The following is a 20,973-nucleotide window of genomic DNA, read 5'->3' as shown; positions in this document are numbered from 1 at the left end:
GAAGCATGGCCTCAGAGATCACCCCTGCAAGCGTGGGGATGATCTTGGAAACAATATGGGACAGCAGACGCTTTCTAACACTAATAGTAGATGGCGCCGAATTCAGAGGATAGGGAGCCTACATGTTGCGCCGCGGCGCCCGGCTTAGGGTGGTGACATCTCATGCTAGGGTTCCCTATTTTGGCTAAAAACGGCAGTCAGGCTTGGTGGGCCGCCATGTTGGTTCCCAGTTAGTGCGGAAGCACTTAAGCAGGTATGACAGCGATACCACATCTATAAAGGATGATCATGCACAATGAAGAAAAAATACAGGACTCCGTCGCGCCGCAAAGGAGTCCTTTGTTCCCCTTACTTATTCTTTCGTGTCAGTGACGAGACTTCCAGTGCAACAATCTCAGTATTTGGTTTCTAGGGAGCTTCGCAGGACAAAGGCTATCGATCGAACAGAGCTTCAAAGCAGTGGAGAGACTGCTAGAGGTTTTGAAGGATATGCAGGAGGTGCGCCTGCCAAAGACACCCTAAATCTGCGTACCAAGCTATTAACGGAAGGCTGAAAAGAGTTGGTATACTGAATAGGGTTAATAAAATCTGTCGTGCCCCAAGCAGTTAAAAAGGCAAAGACAACAGACCTCTCCCAGGCCTCAAAGAGCAGAAGCGGCTTGGTGCCTGAATATCCAAGAATGATGAGCGGACAGCACACAGGGGTGCAACAGCTGCACCAATTGCATATTTTGATACGGCTACATATTTCTGCACCAAGCTGTGCATTAAGCGTGAAATTTGCGTCATGCTGTGCCAAAATGCCCCGACTATCCGCAAAAGTTTGCCATACTCAGTGACAACTTTCTGCGGAGGTGATATAACCAATCACGATGCTTCAGACACTGTAGCATGCGTCACTGGCATTTTAGTTTTATTTTGAGATGGCGGCATGCCTAATGCCTACTCATATTTTCTTTGCATCCATGTGCTTTCACCGCTTTCCAGTTCAGTCACTGCCTCTGCGCTGAAGGAACCCTATAACGCAAATGGGCTGTTTGTGACGAGGCACCACTGCTATTGCTTCCGTGGTGGGCCGTGGTGGTACTTGTGATTTTGGAGCAATACTTCAACACTGTATTTTAAGTGCTGCATGTTTTTATATGATGTATCTTAGTTTTTTATGCAGCTCATGGAAGTTTTCGATATCCTGTTGGTTCATTCATGTACAGCAAGGTTATTTTTATACTGTCTTGTCGATAGACTCACTTTCCCATCATCAGATAGTGCAGGAGGTGGCTTCTGTGTTTCATCATCAGCCTGACTATACCCACTGCAGGGCAAAGGCCTCTCCCATCCACTTGACCTTTGTGAACTTCTCAACCTCATCCGCTGCCCCCTGCTACGCTTTCCTTCCCTTGGAATCCAGTTTGTTACCCTAAGCGACCATCGGTTATCCTCTCTTCGAACTACATGTCCTGCCCATGCCCATTTCTTCCTAATTTCCACTAGAATGTCAGTAACTTGAGTTATTTCTCTGACCCACTCTGCACGCTTCCTATATCTCTTAATGTTGCCCTCTCCCTTTTTCGTTCCATAGCCCTCTGAGTTATCCTCAACTTAAGTAGAACCCTCTTGGTTAGCCTCCACGTTTCAGCCCCATAGGTGAGTACAGGTAAGATGCAACTGTTGTATACTTTCCTCTTGAGCGATACCGGTAAGCTGCTAGTCATAATCTGCGAGTGCTTCCCAAACGCGCTCCATCCCAATCTTATTCTTCTTGTTATTTCCTTTTCATGGTCCGGATCTGCGGTTACTACCTGTCCTAAGTATACATATTCGCCTACTACTTCCAGTGCTTCGCTACCTAACGTAAACTGCTGTTCCTTCCCGAGGCAGTTGAACATTACCTTAGTCTTCTGCATATTGATTTTTAAGCCTACCTTTCTACTTTTGCTATCTAGGTCATCAATCATTATTTGCAGTTCATCCTCCGAGCTACTTAGCAAAGCAATGTCATCAGCAAATCGCAGATTACTGAGGTATTCTCCATCTACCCTTATCTCTAACTGTTCCCATTCCAAGTCTCTGAATACTTCCTCTAAGCAAGCTGTGAATAGTACTGGAAAGATCGTGTCTCCTTGCCTAACACCTTTCTGTATGGGAATTTTGTTACTTTTTTATGCAGAACTATGATTGCTGTGCACCTACTAAATATATCTTGCAGCACTTTCACATACGACTCGTCTAACCCCTGATTTCGCAATGCCTGCATCACCGCCGAAGTTTGTGCTAATACAACTGGAGGTGGAACATGTGAAATTTATTTCGAACATCAGAAGGTCGAGAAACGCACAGCAGCCTAGCTATTGAATTCCATAATGCCGCAGTGGAGCCCAAAACTGCCAAAATTAACATTTATGCATGCTGCAACATTGAAGTACTATAAAGTATGCATTGTGCATGAAATACATAACCTAATAATCGTCCACCTCTCCTTAATCAAAATATTGTGTCAAAGCCACCGCCAGTCCACAAGAAGTATAATTCACAAGCCGAAGATGTGCTCGCTCATCGGTTTTCTTTGCTTAAAACTTGCTTTCGGCATTTGCCATTTCGCCTTTTGGTCGGCGTTTCTTTTTGTCTTTGTTTCTGTATTTGCTTTTTAATCAACATTTTGTCTTTGCACTGCGCTCGCTTCTGGACACAGGCTGATCGCAGTCACTGCTTCAAATTAAGCTCTTTCGTAGCTGCCCTCGCACGACACGAGTTGTGGATTTTGCAGAGAGTAAAACAATGTTTTTTGAGCCTTGCAAGCAACATAAAGTCCCATGATTAAGGTTGTCAAACCGTGCTAAATGAAAAAAAAAAAAAAAAAAAGCATATTCTCTAGCTTTTTTTATTTAGCCTCTTCAATTTTATGACTCGCATTTTTGTGTGTGTGATAGCATGCCTAGCAGTACAAAAAGCTTATTTACAAAAATAAATAGTACAAGCAGCATCGGTGATAGGTGGCCTTTGCTAGACTTCCTTTGGATCACATTCATACAGTCCGATATTCATACCTCTTCATTCTTTTGTGCCGAAAGTAAAGTTTCTTCCCTGTTTAACAGCTCTAAAATTTGAATTAATTTTTTTTCTCGTGAGCTGCTCCAAATATGAATTTTATTGCTCTAAAACGAAGATTTTGCTGCTCCAAAATTCGCTACAAATCTTATTTGAGCTCTTGCACCCCTGAGTACATCCTGTTAATTAACCACAGTGTGAGTAATCAGTAGTCTTTCTTGAATGGTTAGTAATTGGGCTGGCTCACTATTTCCTTATCTCAGCATCATTCCACATTACAGCAATGTGGTGGGTTCGACTTCCACTGCCAATTTTCTCAAATGTGTACCAGCTATGGCCCAGCCTGGTGCTTGGCTTACCAGGGCTCATGACTTAGGAAAGGAGGAAAAAGGAACTGCACGTGGGCTTCTGCTGCACGAAGCGGACTTAGGGTTGTCTAATGGTAAAACGAAGCGAGAATTTTGGTTCATGACCCTTTTCCTGAAGTGAACTAGAATACCTTTCCCAAGCATCTTATCCCAGAAGAGCCCAGAATCAGGCAGGGAGAAATCTTGTACCCACCAGCACCAGGATTGAAACCGGTACCTCCTGAATGTGAGGCAGATTCTGTCACAAGGCCATCATGTCTTGGTGGGGTAGTAGCCCTTGCTCGGGTTCTTGTTCTAATGGTGTTCAACGTGGCTTTGGAAGATCTTAAAAAAGCTTAATGATCGTTCATGAATTCAGAAAGGCTTGGTCAAAGGTGCGCTGGTGTATGCAGTACATTTTCGTCTTTTTTTTTTTTTTTTACAGGTGTCATTCCGTGATGATTATGGTTAAAGGATAATACTAAGTTTGTTCTTGAAAGAACTGACCAAGCTAGAAAAAATTTCATTGTAAGAAGACATCAGTGCTCAGCATACTTACCAATGTTCTTAAAAAAAAAATAATAATATACACTGAGACGAGCTGTCTGAAAATTTTCAGGAACCTCATAACTGTGCTTTTTATTTCTTAAACTTAGCCATTGTCAAATATGTTAAACTAGCATGTAGAACAATGTTTCTTTTACCTAAACACACTCACACACACACACAAAAACTGGATTGGTGAAATTTTGTGTTTTGCTCTGCACAAATTTAGTTAGGCGGCAACAAATTTCATGGATATATATTTTATAGACAAATAATGGCATGAAAACTAAAAGAACAGTGGGCAATTAGATTATGTACTGACCAAAAATATTTTGTCATTTTTGTTTTCTTGGGGTATTGTACTAAACTTAAATCTAACATATTGGACCAGCCAAAGACACTGGAACACAAGAAAAAGAAATGCTGCGCATTCAGAAGGTACCAGGTTTGATTTCAGGTGCCGCCAGGTACTCAACAGTTTTCCAATTGGTACAGGATTTCCTCCGACCTGATGCTTGGCTCTTTTGGGGTGAAATGCTTTGGAAATGGGTCTCAGACCAAACAGTGTTGTCCCATGTACTTCTTTGTATTGAGTTCCCATGTCCTTGGCTTCCCATGTCCATGTCCAGCAAGTTAGGTTTGCACCAACTGGTCTACACTATGTAAAAAAATAGATATCAGGAAGCACTACAGATATGTCGCAATAATACTAGCTGTGCCCCCCCCCCCCCCCCCCCCCCCCCAACAGGGTAGGCACCTGGATTCACCCCTGGTACCGTGGTAAATATGCTCTCAATGACCTCATTGGATTTTCTCCCTGTCCATTGCCCGGACAGACTGTTTCCATATTGGGACATAGATACATGTTTTAGTGAAGGCCTCCAGAAATTTCAACAACCTTGTCTTTAAATGTGTGTCAACATCGCACAGTTCACGGCATTGCTTTTCGCCTCCATTGTAAAGGGACTGCCGCAACCAGGATTTCATCCCGTGTCCTTGGGTTTAACAATTGAGCACTCTAATCCTGTGCCACCGCAGTGGCTATTACCTATGTGGGGACGGAATCAAGATGATGAACAAAAGCTGCAAATCGCCTCCAAGGGATTCCTGTTTCAGCACACGCGCCAGACAGGGAAGGGCCTGGAAATCAGAAGATTGCAATAAATGCCGGCTCCTGGTAAAGGTAAGACATGAATGATCCCGCTGCAACACAGAAGGAAAGTATAATGCTAGTAGCTGTCGCATGGCACTCACATGGAAACATTTAATGTTCTATCAGTAAAATAAATTGGCCTCAACTAAAAAGAGCAAATAACATTTGCCCCTAGTGTCAGCAGTGCATTTGCTGTTTGCAAGATAACATATAGGAAAGCGTGAATATGATTTGGCAGTGTAAACCAAAGAAACACGCAGATGAAGAAATTATAAAACAAACTTGGCATTTCCATGTGCGTTCCTTTCGTCCTTGGCCTGTTCGCACAGCCAAACCACACTGCAGTGGTGTGCCAGCTAGCCCATCAAGACATGCTACTGGAAAGCTCTTCGAGCAATTATACAATTCTATTTCCTACCATGACAGGCCTACGTGGGCACTAGTATCTCCATATGGGACAGACTGGTTCAGCCTAGTCCCACCTTGTGCACCTGAATGCCCTCTCACTGTATTTGACAGCTACTGGAAAATATGCACCAGCATTCATTTTGTTAACGCGCTACAGCTGAAAGAAGCGATTTCACCAGCTCTAGTCAGGAATACAAAAAGGATCTATATAATAGCCACAGAAATAGCACTGTCACTGAGTAGATTTGCTGGTGAGCATTGAAAAACGTATTTTTTTACCGTGCCCATGAACAGCAATTACCTTGTATGGTACACAAGACAATATACAGTCATAACTAGAAACAGAATTTGAATTCACCTGGAGTTGATGCAAAAATGTCAGCATTAATATTATCACGCTTAGCTAAAATGTTATACAACAATTGTAGTCGTATGACCGGGTTAGTCCTATCTAGTGGTTAGAACAATCCGGCAGATATGTACTGGCACCCCCACCCCCTTCCCCCTTTTCTACTGCTTTGGCTGTGACGGTGCTGACCGAAATGCATGCCCAGTGCCAGCTTCAGAAATAAGGTCACTTCGATGTCATATAGTAGCGCTCTTGTGGAGCAACCTGTTTTTGCCAGCACACACTTTGTACCCACCTTTCATGAGCCACAAGGCATTCATGGTGCAGGAGAGCCCATGAGCAGAAGCTGCGACGTAGCCAAGATCCCAAAAACGCTGTGCAGCAAGAGTATTTCGGCACACACTGAAACAAAAAATAGAAATGGTTGCTCTTGCTAAGACAGGGCTATTCGGGAGCAAAACGGAGGCGCACTCGAAAATGAGCCGCCGGCGACCGATCGAAGCACGGATATTGAAGGGACTGCTTCCTGGCGCACGCAAAAGAGCTTCGTAGATCCTCTACGAAGCCACCGACTCACAGCAAGATGCCGAAAAAAGAATTGAGATCACTTAGCAATAACGCATCGATGCAGCAAAACTTTCCAGACAAGCTGTAACGTAAGAAGAGCGGCGCCATGAGGAAAGTACGGGATGCCGCCGTAAGTGGTTTGCGCTGCATTTTCGCTGTACTTACGAAAGTCTGAAGAAACTTGCAAGGATGGGTGCCGCCCAGTCTATTTTGCAGAATACATTCCAGTCTGGTCAATCTGAAACAACGCGGCGCGAACAAGCCTCCCGCTTGCTTGTACCACTGCGCGCCAAAATTGAAAACGGGAAAAAAAAAAAAAGAAAAAAAAAAAGAGCAACTGCGGCTGCGGAGGCGGCGATGAAAAAAAAACGTCTGGGTACGAGAGTACACGCAAGCAAAAAACAAAAATAAGCAATTTATTACGTCACATCCGCCAGATTATAAACAAATCCTCCTCGCCTACCTTCTTTCTTCTCGCGCATGCGCAGCTTACCAAGATCGCGCGGTGGCGACCGGCAGGTCTTCCACCTCGTCTAATTCTCCCAAGCGGGGGCGAAAGGAGGAAAGAAAAAGCTGTGAGGAGGACTTCTCCCTCGCGCCTAAATTTTCCCCTCGCACTGACGGCGCCGCCGACTGCGCTGCGTGGCTTGCTTCGTCGCGTGAACCGCTGCAACCGTTACGACTCCGCTCGTTTTGAATTAGAACTGTCGTCTGCGTCGGTCGTCTGCGTAGCCTAGCGCTGTGAATTCTCTGCGTGTTGACTTATCGGCCAAAGTCGCGATTTTTCGTCGCGGTTCTTTTACTCTGTGCATCTCATTCCTGCTGGCTCTTCGCCCCTTCGTGAGACGAGAGACTTGTCTGCGTGCACCTCCAGTTCCGTGGACCCATCTCGTCTGCTGATTGTGCTGGCCATTACAGTCGGCGATATCCGCTGTGTTTCGTGTTGTTGAACTTGTTACCTTCATGTACTGTGGAGAGACGTGCGTTTCGAAGAAGACGGTTCTTCCAGGAAGGGTAGTGTAAATTTTTAATCATGCATTTTGGTTATGTATAGCGCAGTGACATGTGATTACTTGCATCAAATACCAACCACTAGGTAACTAGAACGCAGGTATTTGCTCATGTTTCTACATTGCTTTGATGGTATGGAATACGTAGAATGAATATGTGCATCATTTATTTAATTTCATATCAACTGTACACATGCTGACAGAAGCAGTGCCGGCAAACTGGGTTCTTTTGTAGTGATAAAGCAAGCATGCAAGATTACAATGTTAGCGCAGAACACATAACACTACTGTAAACTGTTAGCTATGTAAAGTGCGCGTGTGTGAGGGATACCTTGTCGCATCTTTTCATTTTCTGTTTCACGTGCAGCTAATAAAAAAGAGAAACGATATCTGCTGTTCTCTGTGCTATTTCTTGCTGCGGTCGGGTACGCTTGCTCGCGAGCGCCTGCGCCCTCGAGAGCGCTATGTTTGTGGTTTTTCTTTCCATCACACTGTTCCTGCCGCGAGCCGGTCGCATAGTCGCTCCGCGGCAGAACGATGATGCGGTAGAAAACCCACGGGCAGAGCGTTTTCCCGGGCGCGGGCGCACGCGAGCGCGCGACCCGCGCTGCTTGAAGCAGCCTACCGACACCCCCTTCAGCGCACCGTTTTTTTGGACCAGTCCGCTATACGGCCTCCCCCGTCAAGTCCATTTTTTACGCGCCCCCGCCCGCTATAATCCTATAATGGGGAGTTTGGCGCTAGCGTCTGTAATTCGTGGCCGCTGGGAGGTATAGGGAGTTTCACACCCCTGGCCTAGCGATGTACTGCGATGTACCATGGGTGGATGGATGGATGGACGCCCTGCCGGGGCCCGATCCTCGATATTCGCCTTTTCGGCCATGTTGTGACGTACCTGTGACGTAAATATTGGGGCGGCGCTAAAACGCGTATAAACAGAAATTGATGACGAAATTTAAAAAACAAGAAAAAAAGTTACAAAAAACAACGCCGTCGTCTGCTACTTGGCGCCGATTACAAAAATGCCAACGCTGCGATGCCAAGAAGCTGAAGGGTCGGTGCGAACAGTGTTTACGCTGCATACACGCGTCGCGCGGCAGGGCAAGGCTGAGGAGATAGTGAGATACTTACGTATACATTGCGGCTGTACTGTACTATTATAGTAACGGTAGTTGCGACCACAGTGCATCATAGTACACACGCTGTCGGACGTCCACCAGCAGCTAGGCTGAGCGAACGGCGGTACTCGACGCAAACCCCACGAACAGCCGGTCGTCAAGTGTGAGCGATGCCTCACTTGAGATGCCTGCATGTTGCTAGCTGTCCGTGTTTCATTTATGGACTTAGTCGCGCAGAGAAATCGGCGAGTATCAGGATTAAAGAATTTGTTTACGACTGAGAATTGGAAGCGCCCAACAGATTTTCGGGCTGCAGTTGCCTCTAGAGAAGAGACGCACCTATCCGACGACAACGCTGGCCTTCTCAGGGTATCACTGTCGTTGGAAACTGCCTGCGGCAGCCCACCGTTTCCATCATGTTAGCAAGTCTGCTACGGCCGGGTATACGTGTCGGCTTCTGTGGCGTAGCGTGCAGATATCGGCCCGACTGGAGCGGCGTAGTGAAAACACGCATAGTGGAGAGCTCGATTAGGCCATATATCTGGCGATCTTAGCATGCGCTGACATCGGACCACCTTTAGCGTGTTAATTCCATCGAAATGCGATCGTCGTAGCTGGGCTACGCACATATTGCGGGTCAGAGAGCCGAGCGTCTATAATCATTACTGAGCCATCGAGGCGGGGACGTTTTCACGCAGCCGCAAAAATAAGCAGATAAGATTTTCTGGCAGCAATGAAAATGCAATGAAAAGTGTATCCAGATGCCCACTGGCAGCAACAGGTTAGCTTTCACGCTGATGGCATTCAATGTGCCCTGAATTAGACATAGCACGCTGTATGCACATTTCACCGCATGCAGAGTGTGTCACTCTGTTGTGGCAGATGCCTCGTTAAAATAATAATAATAAAAAAAAAAGCTGTCGGTATTATTCTGCTTGGTTTCTGAGCATGTTGCATAAAAACATTTTATAAAAGTAGCAACACTGCTCGTCTGATGCAGGTGCACATCACACCACAATGTCACAAGAGAAACAAAATTTGTCAGGTACAGCCTAGTTCCTTTGCTACTGTTTACCAGTTTTGCACTTGCAATAGCATCCGGCACTTTCTTTCAGTGCAGCATGATTCCTCAGAGGAGAGAAGGGTGATGAGGTCAGCTAGAGATATGCCTTCACATATACTATTTGACGATCAGGAAGTGAAGGAACAGACATGAAGAGTGAATATGATATATGATGCCTAATTACAATGAGCTAGATGCAGTACGGAAACCATTTTCTTGAAGCAATTGTCAATTGAATGTAGCATTCATGCACACATTAACCAGTGCACATGCTATATACACAAAGCCCGAACCTGTCTCTGAGTGAAGCAAGGGAGCCAAAGGGGAAAGCAAGCGTGACTTTAAAGACACCGTAAGTAAAAAGTAACAGCAACAAAAAAGAAAAACAGAAGCATGCACAGGAACAATATTCGACAAAAAGAGGCATGAATTGCAAGGCCTGCAGCAATGTGGCCTGCAGCACATCAGGGTGGTGTTCTGGATTTTTTGGCAAAGGTTCATACTGTAGGTGATAATACTGTATGATTTGTATTGGCTGTGCCATCCCCTGTGTGCTCTTCCAGCAATGCATAATGTCCAACGTGCAACTGTCTAACATCCACTCTCTACACTCTGACTCAAAAACATGCTCAAATGAACCTCACCTGAATACGGGCATAAATATGGGAATAAAGCATGAAATTTACTTTTTCGACATTCTGATTGCATATCATTGGAAAACTAAACGTGATTTAAATGAGCGTATGATTTGCAGCTAGTGCGTCTTGTATGCATGGTTCTTCCAACAGGTTGCAGTATAGCTTCTGTCCTTTATTTTGGTAAAACATGCACACTTTAAGAGACCTGCTACTCACGTAACACATTCCCTGTAGCTTTAAACAGCTCGTCGTTGACTAACAATTGGTGTATCATTTGCTTTCGGTACTTTTTGGCATTTTTTTTTACATGCACCTGACATGAAGCCTTGCTTATAAGAAAACTGAAAATTACAATATACAAAACAATACAAAATTTATTTACAGCACTACACACTCTACAATACACAGCCTAAAAAATGAAAGGCTGTCACGCATTCAAGTAATTACAGTATTGTTGTACTTGTACAGCTCATCGCCATATCTGAAAGGTGGCACGGCCTTGGAGACCAAAGAAGAGAAATTAGCTATACAAAGCAAGGGAACACAAGATAGGGTCAAAAACCCATTCTCCAAGTGTTTGGCCCAAGATAACCCCAGCACCAGCAAAGCAAGCACCCACTGTTTTACCAAAGAGTACCCAACACCACTGAGGATTGGTCCCCAAATGCGCAAACCACTAGGCTGCAACTACAGTCAAGGGATGCTATGCGTTCCGCAGTATTACCAGTATCAAAGATTATGGAACTCAACGTCATTTAAATGGTAGTCGGCACCTGGGACAGAGCAAGTATTCCCTGATTCTGTTATGGACAGGGCAAAGGTAGTTATAGTGTGTGTAAGAATGATTTTATCTGTGCATAAATGCCTGCCACACCTAGAATGTTCCCTTTATGCAGTCTACCAAAAAGGAGAAATGTTTGGCTCAGGAAGACAAGCCTTAAGCATTATTTCAGCAAGTCACTCAGTGTGACGGCTATCAGGCAAACCAGCACAGCACTTGAAAACTTCATGCTCTAAAAACAATTGTGGGGACACGCAAGCTCAGCATTTACCGCTATGACACAACAGCTTTTATGGCTCCTGTCTGCAGACTCTCATTCGTGTGAATCGACTTTGCTACTGCTAACATCTAGTATTTATTCTATGATACATATCAGTAGCATATACCTGTAAGTTATCCAATTATGTGGAAGAGCACTTGTCTAGATACCTATAAAGCCCACTCTAACCAAGCTGTACGGATGCGTTTCCATGGCCTAAGGGTTGCCTGTCTTATTACCCAAAGATCCTGCAAGGTTTATCACCTCACACATTCATCTCAAAGGTGAAGCCAGAGACATCACACTGAGTACTCGGCCATGTCACCTGTCTGAAATGTGCCCAAGATTTTCCACTCACAACGTCGCGTTTTGTGCAGAAAAGAGGCTTTAACGTTGCTGCATCAAAAAAAAAAAAAGCAAGAAGCCAATAGCTGAACATCAACGCTACATTAGGCTCTGCTGGCTCGCAAGACATTTGACCACAGTGTCAACAGCCGAGTTATAGATGCAGCTGTGGCAGAGGCTGTACCACAGAAACAACAGACGAATGTGGTCAAGATAAAATGAAATCGCTTTGTTCACAAATTCTTCAATACATCATGAAAAAGAATGGCTCACTTATGGATAGTATGACGTCTACTGTGTTCAATAGGATTGTACCTTCAGGAAGTTATCTTTTGAATGCAATCTTAAGAATATATTGTGGTGTTCAATTTAGGCTGTACACATAGCAGACGTGCAAAATATGCAGCACATTCTGAGGGTTAAATGCAGAGAGGATTGCTGAAGCTGATATAATAGGAAAGCATAGGGATACTAGATAACATAGAAAACACATGCGACAATAGGATAGGTGTAAGTGAAACTAGCGCAGCTGTCACTTATGAGAGCAAAAAGTTATACAACTCAGTACTAGCACAATGGTACAAAATGTTGAAAAGTGATGATGAAACACAAGTTTCCTTGAAAGTGCTTCTATATAAATGAAATGAAAGTGATTGGCATAAAATTTGTGCCCCTTCCTTAAAATTCTCAATTTAAAGCTCACAAAGAACAATGAAGGCTACAAAAGCAACTAACAGAAAAAAAGTAATGAAGCAGTTATACACAGCTGCAATCATTCGATAAACATCTCGAGTGATGAAGCCAGTCTCCAGTGGCTTAGAGCATGAATATGTGAGCTTTACCAACCCTCTTTTAACATATGTGAGTGCCGGAGGGCATGTGGCAGCAGCAAGAATGTGTCAAGAAGCAAATGGCCCAGATAGCAGCCTCATAATAGAGGTATGGAAGGACTACACACAACGCTATCATGGAGGGAGGTATTTTATGGAACAAGATATGTAGCAATGCACAAAAGGAGCAAAGCATTTTGTAGAGCTGCAGTCAAAAATTTATGAAGGACAATCTTATCAAAAAGTTTTTATTTCACTCCTGCGCTTGTGCATCATTATTGTGACTATGAGTTATATAGTGAAACATGAAATGTCAAGCAATTTATCCCGTACACAAATGAATGCATTCTTTCCCCTGCGAAGCCACCTTCAAGAACTTTTGCCAGTGGGTGCACATGCACATCAATATCACCTAGTTACAAAACAGAGAAGTCAATAGTTGCCTTTGTGAAAAAACTGAAGAATACAAAAATGTTCATTGATTGCCGAGCCACACAAATGATGCAGAGGTTAAACAGGTTATCTGGGATCTTGATTAACATCACTACAAAGCATCAGTAATTGCAGTGCAAAATGAAACTGGCAAATTTTGCAAAAGTGGAATCTAAAATTGCCAAAATGGGTTGACAAGTTGGCGGGGGCCTCATTTTCCGTGCATACAACAATGAAAGACAATGACCACCAAATAGATGCACAAATTATCCTTGGGAAAACTAGTTGATTGCTGTTCATCTACATTCAGCATATGAAGGAAGCAATAGAAAACAAGCATAAAGGCAACCAAATACAAAGAAGTACAGCTCGCTTCACTCTGCAGTTTGTGGAAAAACACAGTGGGCACCTCACATTTCACCCTAGTAGCACACAAGATAGGTGTAACGAAATGGACTCTGCTATGGTAAACGACTGCAGACACATCCACCAGGGTGCACGTATGTCAAATATTCTCACTGAAGTAGTACATCGCAGGCTGCCTGCTTGCCACAAACACCAAAGTGAATTGTGAACTGTTGCTGCCCGCATGTCCTACTCAGAATGGCACTTCTGGAGGTAGAAGGAGAACGTTTTTGTACCTTCCTGTGTTTCATTGACATGAAGCACTTAATAAAATGCACACTGAGTTTAAGCAGAACACAAAAAAGCAAAGTATACAACAAAGAATGACAGCTCTCAGCAAGGGCCACAGCACTTGTAGAATACACTCAGTATGTCTACAGATGGTAGACAAAAAATTATAGCACCAAGGAAAGGTTTGGTTTGGTTTGTGGGGTTTAACGTCCCAAAGCGACTCAGACTATGAGAGACGTCGTAGTGGAGGGCTCCGGAAATTTCGACCACCTGGGGTTCTAACATCGCACTAATGTGCACTAACATCGCACAGCACATGGGCGCCTTGCTTTTCACCTCCATCGAAAAGCGGCCGCCGAGGCCGGGATTCGATCCCGCGTCTTTGGGAACAATAGTCGAGCGCCGTAACCACTGCGCCACCCCAAAGCTGAACTTGGTTCTTGCACATGCTATCAACAAAATGTACACCAAAGAGATGGTTATATCTCAAAACCACAGAAAAAATTAAGACTTGGACGGCTTTTCAGCAGTATGCTATCGAACATGAAGCAGTAAGAATGTGCACATTGATCACTTGTGGCATATATCAAAATCATGACAGCGAGTGAAAATCTCAAGTGCAGGTGATCAAGTTGTTCCTGTCCGAGTTAATATAAATGTTGCACGTCCTCTTCCTTGTACTTGTTGATGTTCCTGCTGCGATTACCATTTGCAGGTGGCGTCAATGTCATGTGATCTGCACACACTACAAGCTGTAACGATCTTCAAAAAGAGCTGTCCATCTGCATAGCACTTCACATCTGATGTGGCCGTCCAGGGACAAGGCGTGGCCTCCCAGATTATACAAGCCTAGCAGAGAGGTTAATGATGTTGAATATGGCCCCAGGACTTCTCACCACATGATGACTCAGATCGGAAGTGCTGCAACGGCTGCACAAGGTCCACACGATCACCTGCAAATGTTTAGTGCCTAAATTATATGCAAATAAAATATCAAACACGCATGGCACAGGAACATTCAAAATCATCAAAGCTACAAGCTAGGCTGCGGTAAAGTGTAATCTATGAATGCAAGAAATGGTCAGTGCAAAACCTAAACCTAAGTGAACCATTTCCGTAACAGGTAAAGACGGCTTGGTGGCGGAAATTGTATTGTGGCTAACTTTTTCTTTCTTTTTTTGCAATTAAGGGAACGACTTATATCAGGCGATTTCACTTGTTTTTCCTTCCTCGGTCGTCGAAACCATTAACCAAGAAATCTTGACAACTACAAGCACACTCAGCTTTTTTTTTTTTTTTTTTTTTTTTTTTTTTTTTTTTTTTAAGTTCGTGCAGTGTAGAGAAGTTGAAGAAAATTATAATGCGTCGTAGAAATATGCAGCTAAAAGCAACGCAAAGTGCTGATTAAAAATATCGGATTCGCCGCATGCGTCCTGTGAGTATTCCTTTAATCTTCAGTCATTTCCCGCCTGCGTACAACTTGAATGCGAATGACGCTGTATGAACAGTCACCTTTACAGGTTTTCTTATTGCACTTACCTCTGTGATGCTCGACGTGCTGCACCATTTCCAGCAGATTGACTGCGTTGCCCTGCTGGTCGACACCCATCGAGAAGCCCGACACATTCCGGGAGCTTGTCGCTCGGCCGAACGAATACATTTCGTGCCATCCAACATCAGAGGCGTTCACCACTGGCGATCACACCCGAAGCACCAGTAGCTCAACAGTTCAACATTCCGAGCGCAGGACAATTCTCGCCTCGGAGCTTGCAAAGCCGCCACACTACTCTCCTCGTCAGATGATTGATCTGACTGTACTGACGAGCTATCTTTCAAGACAATTTGACAGCATTGCTGTGCTGCAGCAAATCCTCGATCACTACTTGCAGACGACGAACGGCACGAAGACCACTCATAAGCGTACAAGTTCTTTCTTTCCTCCATGTAAGCTATAGTGAACTAGAATATATATTCTAGTTCACTATAATGAAAGCGTACCTCCCTTCATGCCTCCCTCCATGGCCGCCGCCATTGCTGGGTTATCATAACCGCACAGACCAATGATTTCTTACCATAGGAAGAAAGGGTTTGAAATAAGAAAGCAGTTAGCGCCGTCACGCGGCCGCAAGCTTCTGCCCCCATTACAGATTGTCTCAAGCGTCCTTTATTTCATACGCGCTCATTATTTGCCTTTCTATTGCGTTTAAAAGCCATGCAAGGTGTATATAAAGTTATCCTTTTACTTTTAATAACAAGCTAAGAAACTACGGTAGGCTAACGGCTGCATAAATCAGCTTGCCTGTCGCCATAGTCTCATTAGCCATAGAGTTTCTTACTCTTACCTAGAGGGAAAGCTGTGCTGCCGTCTATGGGCGTTTACATGGAGTTTCCAGACGGCCAGTTCAGCCACCATGGGCGCTCAAAGCATCATGGGCCGGTGAGCTACCGAGTGCAGAACTACAACTTTTGGCCAAAACTAATGCAAAGATAAACGTTGTTCTACCGTAAATAATGCCCTAAGATTGAATATTGTGACTATAAATTGTAAAGAGAGAAAGAAACAGCATGCCAGTGTGATATTTATCCAATATAAGCGATGGCTCTTTCTCCTATTGGCTTAGTTTTGAGCAGCACGAATACCAATATTTCGCACTTAATAGGCAAACTTTGAAATAAAAAAACTTTATGAAAATATTTATGGTTGTGCAATCACTTAAGAAAGTTTTTAGTTGCATTTTGGGAAACAAAACCATTTATTGGCGACGTCTGCTTTTGAGCCTTCGCTACTATGGCTTTCGCGGTCTATGTACGCACCTTCAAATGATGATGATGACAAAAAAGAAACATCGCAGTAACGCCACTCCACGTACCCGAGAAAAACCGACTGTCCCGCAGCAAGTAGCACACCGGCCCATGATTCTTAGCGCGCCCATGGTGGCTGAAGTGCAGCGCCGTCAGCTTTCCCTCTAGTTAGTGTAAGGAACTCTATGTCATTAGCATAATTCGGGCACCTCGCCACTCGGCGAAATTATGGCGGCCAAACTAGGGTGGCTAGAACCACGGCCGCTCAATGGAGGCGCACTTGGTGCGGCCCGTCGCGTCGCGCCTCAATGGCTGGGGAAGCGCGTATTGGGAGAAGTTACAGTTTCCGCCGTCATTCTCCGCGGGGGCGCCACCACTCCAGGACAAAGCGCCGCCGGCACGCCGAGCACGGACGAGCAGACGACGCGGAAGGAGCGCGCTGGCTGGGTTGGCGCGTGTTATCGTTTTGACTACTCACCATAACCGCGTGATTCTGATAGTTCTGCATGCGTGTCATCGGTGCCTGTGTCAACAGCGTCCTAAGCGTATGCAGCACCATGCCAAACAACTGCTGTGTGCCGCTGTGCACCACGAAAGCAAGAAAAGATCGGTTACCATGAGTTCCCGTGCGATTCACAACGTCGAGCAGCATGGCTGAAAAACATATCTCGGGAGGGCTAGGATGGAAAAGGAAGCCGGTGGGAGCCCAGTGACAAGTCACTGGTATACTCACTGCACTTCACAGATGACGATTACATGAAGAACATAAAACTGAAGATCCTGCTTCCTTCAGCTGTCCCCTCCGTGTTCCCGAACTGCCTACATTACAAGTTAAGTTACTCACGCGGGCTCATGTTGAGACAAACAACATTGAAAAAATTAATGTGCGCAGGTCAATAGCTTTATTTTCCCCACTTGTTATAGCTACACTTCATTTCCTTCTGGACAACCCCCCGTGTCATCCTGAAGCATGTGTGTTTCAAGATAGCTGCGCCACGATCCCTTTTATGACGATGATATCAAAATGGTATGCCTTGCCCAACATCGCATAAGTGAAGCCATGGAGACACCAAGAGGAGCCGCTCTATTTGTCAGATGACGAGCGACTTTCTTGGTTTGAGTTGGACTTTGCCATATCGAAGACATTCAGGTCCAAGGAGGCCCGTCGAAGCAAAGGCTAACCAAACAAACGTACGAAGTGACAATTATGACAACCAGATCCACAGTGGCGCAAATTAAGGACCTTCTTGATCACATCAAGTATCTTACAACAATGTCTTCTGTGTGCCTTACTAGTGCATTACATTTACCCGAATCTTATTTTCAGCTTCCGATACGCCCTAAAGCAGGCTCTGAAAGCGGGTCTATAGTATCGCTTTTTAGCAGCCTAAGGCAATTCAAAGGCGGGAACGACAAAGTTGACGCAAGGGCTGCAGTTTTCACATCGGAGAAAATACTGAAGGTACCACTAGCAAAAAAAAAACAAAAAAAAGAATATATCGACTGGGATTATACACATTTTGCCATGCTTTGTACAGGTTGGCATCTTGCCAGTATCAGTCTGCAAATGCACCTGTCAACAATAGGCAGCTATAAAACTTGGCATTCGTGATTATGAAAGTACCTTGCCAACTGCCATATCACGTCTGCTGCGAGAGAGTTTTCGAGTCAGCTTGGATTCATTCATGTGTGATGTGAACCAGCAGCTGACATAGAGTTAGCACCGATTGCATTCTTGGCTGGTTACCTTGCACGTCCATTTGAAGAGAAAGTATACGAATAGTTTTACAGAATCTCATGAAACATTTTTATTTATTCTGTTCTCAGTGCCTGCCCGTGTTTTCATTATTTATATATTACCAAAGTTATAACTTCTAGTGCTTACTTTAGAGTGTCAATAATTTTATTTTATTAGCCCCCATCCATTTATTAATTTTGTGCCTTGCGATTCCTGCAAAACCCTGGACTTATCAAAATTCTTGATGATGGACGCCTAAGGTATCTGAAAATCACATGCACCTTTGTTAGCAAGGTGATGAAGTGCCCGCAGGTCATAAGAAGCAGCAAGCTGTGCCACGTGTTAGTTTCATCCCTTCTTCCCTATTTTGTGGAATTTCCGGAGTTGGTTTGCGAGAGAGAAGACCGCAGTCACACTAAGGACCTAACCAAACTAATGCGACCACTGCTGACCAACTGGACAGGCAACATTAATTAGACAGTGGAAAACATCACGCTTGCCCGTAAACCTTTTTCGAGAAAAGTTCTTCGCTTGTAAAATAAGCTTACGTGTCTTCTGTGCATCACGCGGCTTCATAATCAAACGAGAAAAAAATTGCGTGAGCCTGCGGGCGTGTCGTTGAACTGGCTGTCTTGTGTTGTTTCTTTTGCAACAGTTTGTGTTAGCTAGTATGTTTTGGTGATGGTACCCACTTGAATATTATTTCCAGTGAAAAGAGAGGAACATGCTGAACAATAATAATGTTGAACGCTACGTCCTGAATTGTAAGTTTCCAGAAAAGTGCACGCTGAATAAATGGCCCCTGACCATGTCCCGATTTCAAGATTGCAATATCGAATACGTTATTACAGCGGTTGAAACGCAACTAAATGGGTGCGCACTCAGCGAAGCACACGACTGCCTCGTTCTCGTTGTAAACGGAAGACCACAAATGACTTGGAAAAGCATATTGATGATGACTTGCCTCTATCACCTTATCAATAGCAAACTTGCACATAGCATCACATAATGTGTGAAACGCCGCTCATAATCCTAAATTGAGCAAGCGCCAACCACGCGGACGCCGAAACGAAAGCACAGCCACGGCCGCTGCGCGCAGCTCTCCGCCCGGACTCGTCCCGGAGCGGTGGCGCCGCAGCGGTGGCGATGAGAACTAGGCGCAATACGGCTCTTCTGGGCGACGCGACGGGCCGCACCCAAGTGCGCCTCCATTGAGCGGCCGTGCTAGAACTTTTTGAGGTGTGCAAAGCGGCCGGCGAAAGCTGCCCCCAAAGCGCGCCGATGCCGCGTGGGGGCGCTGAAGACAGCGGCGCCGTCAGAGCAAGCAGCCCGGCGCATTGCTGCAGTAGCGTTGTGCACGTGGTAAGAACGCATCGCACGCGCTGCTTTTTGCGTTCTGAAATTTTTTGGTTATTTTGTTGTCTGCTCGGTTTTGAGAATGCCACCAACAGCAAAAAAAAAGAAGACACAGCGCTGGTGCTTCGTGCCTGGATGCAATTCTGGGTACAGATCTGCAACAGAAAAAGTGTCCCTCTTCCGAGCTCCAAATTCGGAAGAGTTATTCGCCAAATGGACCAACGCCATTCCCAGGGCTGATAAGCAACTGGAAGAGAATTCTGCTGTGTGCGAGAAACATTTTGACGCAAGGTATGAACTATTTTATCCCACGGCGCGCTTTTTAGCGCTGTATATGCGCATTCTCAGGTGCTTGCCTTAGTGGCCGCTGGTGCTGTCTTGATCGTCAGGTGTGATTTGTGTTCTCGTATACAGACTTCAGTTCATGCATGGTTCTCTTCGTTCTTTCCTTGATAGGTTTATTGTGCGGAACTTCAAGCACAACATAAACGGGAAGGAGGTCTTAGTGCCCCGAGCTGTTCCTGTCCTAAAAGAAGATGCGATTCCAACCATCTTTCCGAACCTACCTAAATATTTGAGCAGGACTCTGCCAAAGGAGAGAAAGCGAAGGAACCGACGGTGGAGAGCAAGAAGAAGAAAGCCGACCACTCCAATGCGATGCAGCTGAAGTGTCTGTGGACCATGCTTCCTACTCAGCTGAACGAAGTGATGCCCGCCTTATATATTATATCGCTGGCTATGTGGCAAGGAAACGTGTGTTGTCTGTCGACTGTGAGGACTGCAAGGATGCTTGCCTAATGAAGAAAGAAGACGTGCCCAGCTCCGATTTGCCCGCAGAAGCATCGATGCTGTGGGACCTTGGCGGGCTTTTGTATCCCACACACTCCCTGTACAACCTTATTATGACACTAGAGAACAAAATTACTAGCTTTTTCAGCAGAACTTGTCTCCACGCTAAGTCGGTGACTGACATGTGGAAAATGATTGGCGAAACAACAAAAATAGGCTGCCCCCAGCACTCACCTACTCTGACGAATTCTGTAGTTAAATTTTACTGCTTAACCCGGGTTCACTTCTTTTTGAAAGGGGCAAATCAAAAGGAAGATGAAAGGAAAGCCAAGAGAGTGAAGCCATGCGTGCTTCTCATTCTCTAGACACCTGAAGTCTTTTTGGGGTACCATCATGTACACATGCCGGCGACCGTATTTTCACATAATGATAGATTTAATAAACAAGTATTCTGTCAGAAACACGTCTTTTTCTGTTTTGCTGGGTAAGTGCACTCATCTCTTTTTTTTTTTTTTATGCTCCACGAGCTACATTTCCTTGGAGCATTTCTTAGAAGAGGGAATTCAAAAACGTTCGATTGCTCAGATTACAAAGCATTTAAAAGAACTCAATGGGGCGAAAAATTAATCTGTAGCCCTCCAGTACAATTTTGCCATTTCCTTTTGGCCTCGGCAAGAAAAACCCCACAAATTCTTTCACGATACAAACGCACTGCGCGACACAGAGTAGTCTTGCCATGTAATCACCTAAAGAGCAAAAGA

The 20,973-nt window shown here is 44.8% G+C and overlaps 2 long non-coding RNA genes across 2 annotated transcripts; both read right to left on the bottom strand.

Moving 5' to 3' along the window:
- Nucleotides 1–4,676: 4,676 nt before the first annotated feature.
- On the bottom strand, nucleotides 4,677–6,705 carry LOC146210155 (uncharacterized). Its single transcript, XR_014708348.1, has 3 exons — nucleotides 6,581–6,705; nucleotides 6,144–6,250; nucleotides 4,677–5,078 (listed from the first exon to the last, which is right to left on the bottom strand). It is a non-coding gene; the product is annotated as an uncharacterized LOC146210155 (long non-coding RNA).
- Nucleotides 6,706–10,395: 3,690 nt separating this feature from the next.
- LOC146210154 (uncharacterized) lies at nucleotides 10,396–15,821 on the bottom strand. Its single transcript, XR_014708347.1, has 2 exons — nucleotides 15,067–15,821; nucleotides 10,396–14,480 (listed from the first exon to the last, which is right to left on the bottom strand). It is a non-coding gene; the product is annotated as an uncharacterized LOC146210154 (long non-coding RNA).
- Nucleotides 15,822–20,973: the final 5,152 nt, after the last annotated feature.

This window comes from Amblyomma maculatum, chromosome 1 (genome assembly GCF_055883805.1).
Source record: "Amblyomma maculatum isolate TAMU_Amacu chromosome 1, ASM5588380v1, whole genome shotgun sequence".
In the NCBI taxonomy this organism is placed as follows: domain Eukaryota; kingdom Metazoa; phylum Arthropoda; class Arachnida; order Ixodida; family Ixodidae; genus Amblyomma; species Amblyomma maculatum.
This window is presented reverse-complemented; position numbering and strand designations above follow the sequence as displayed.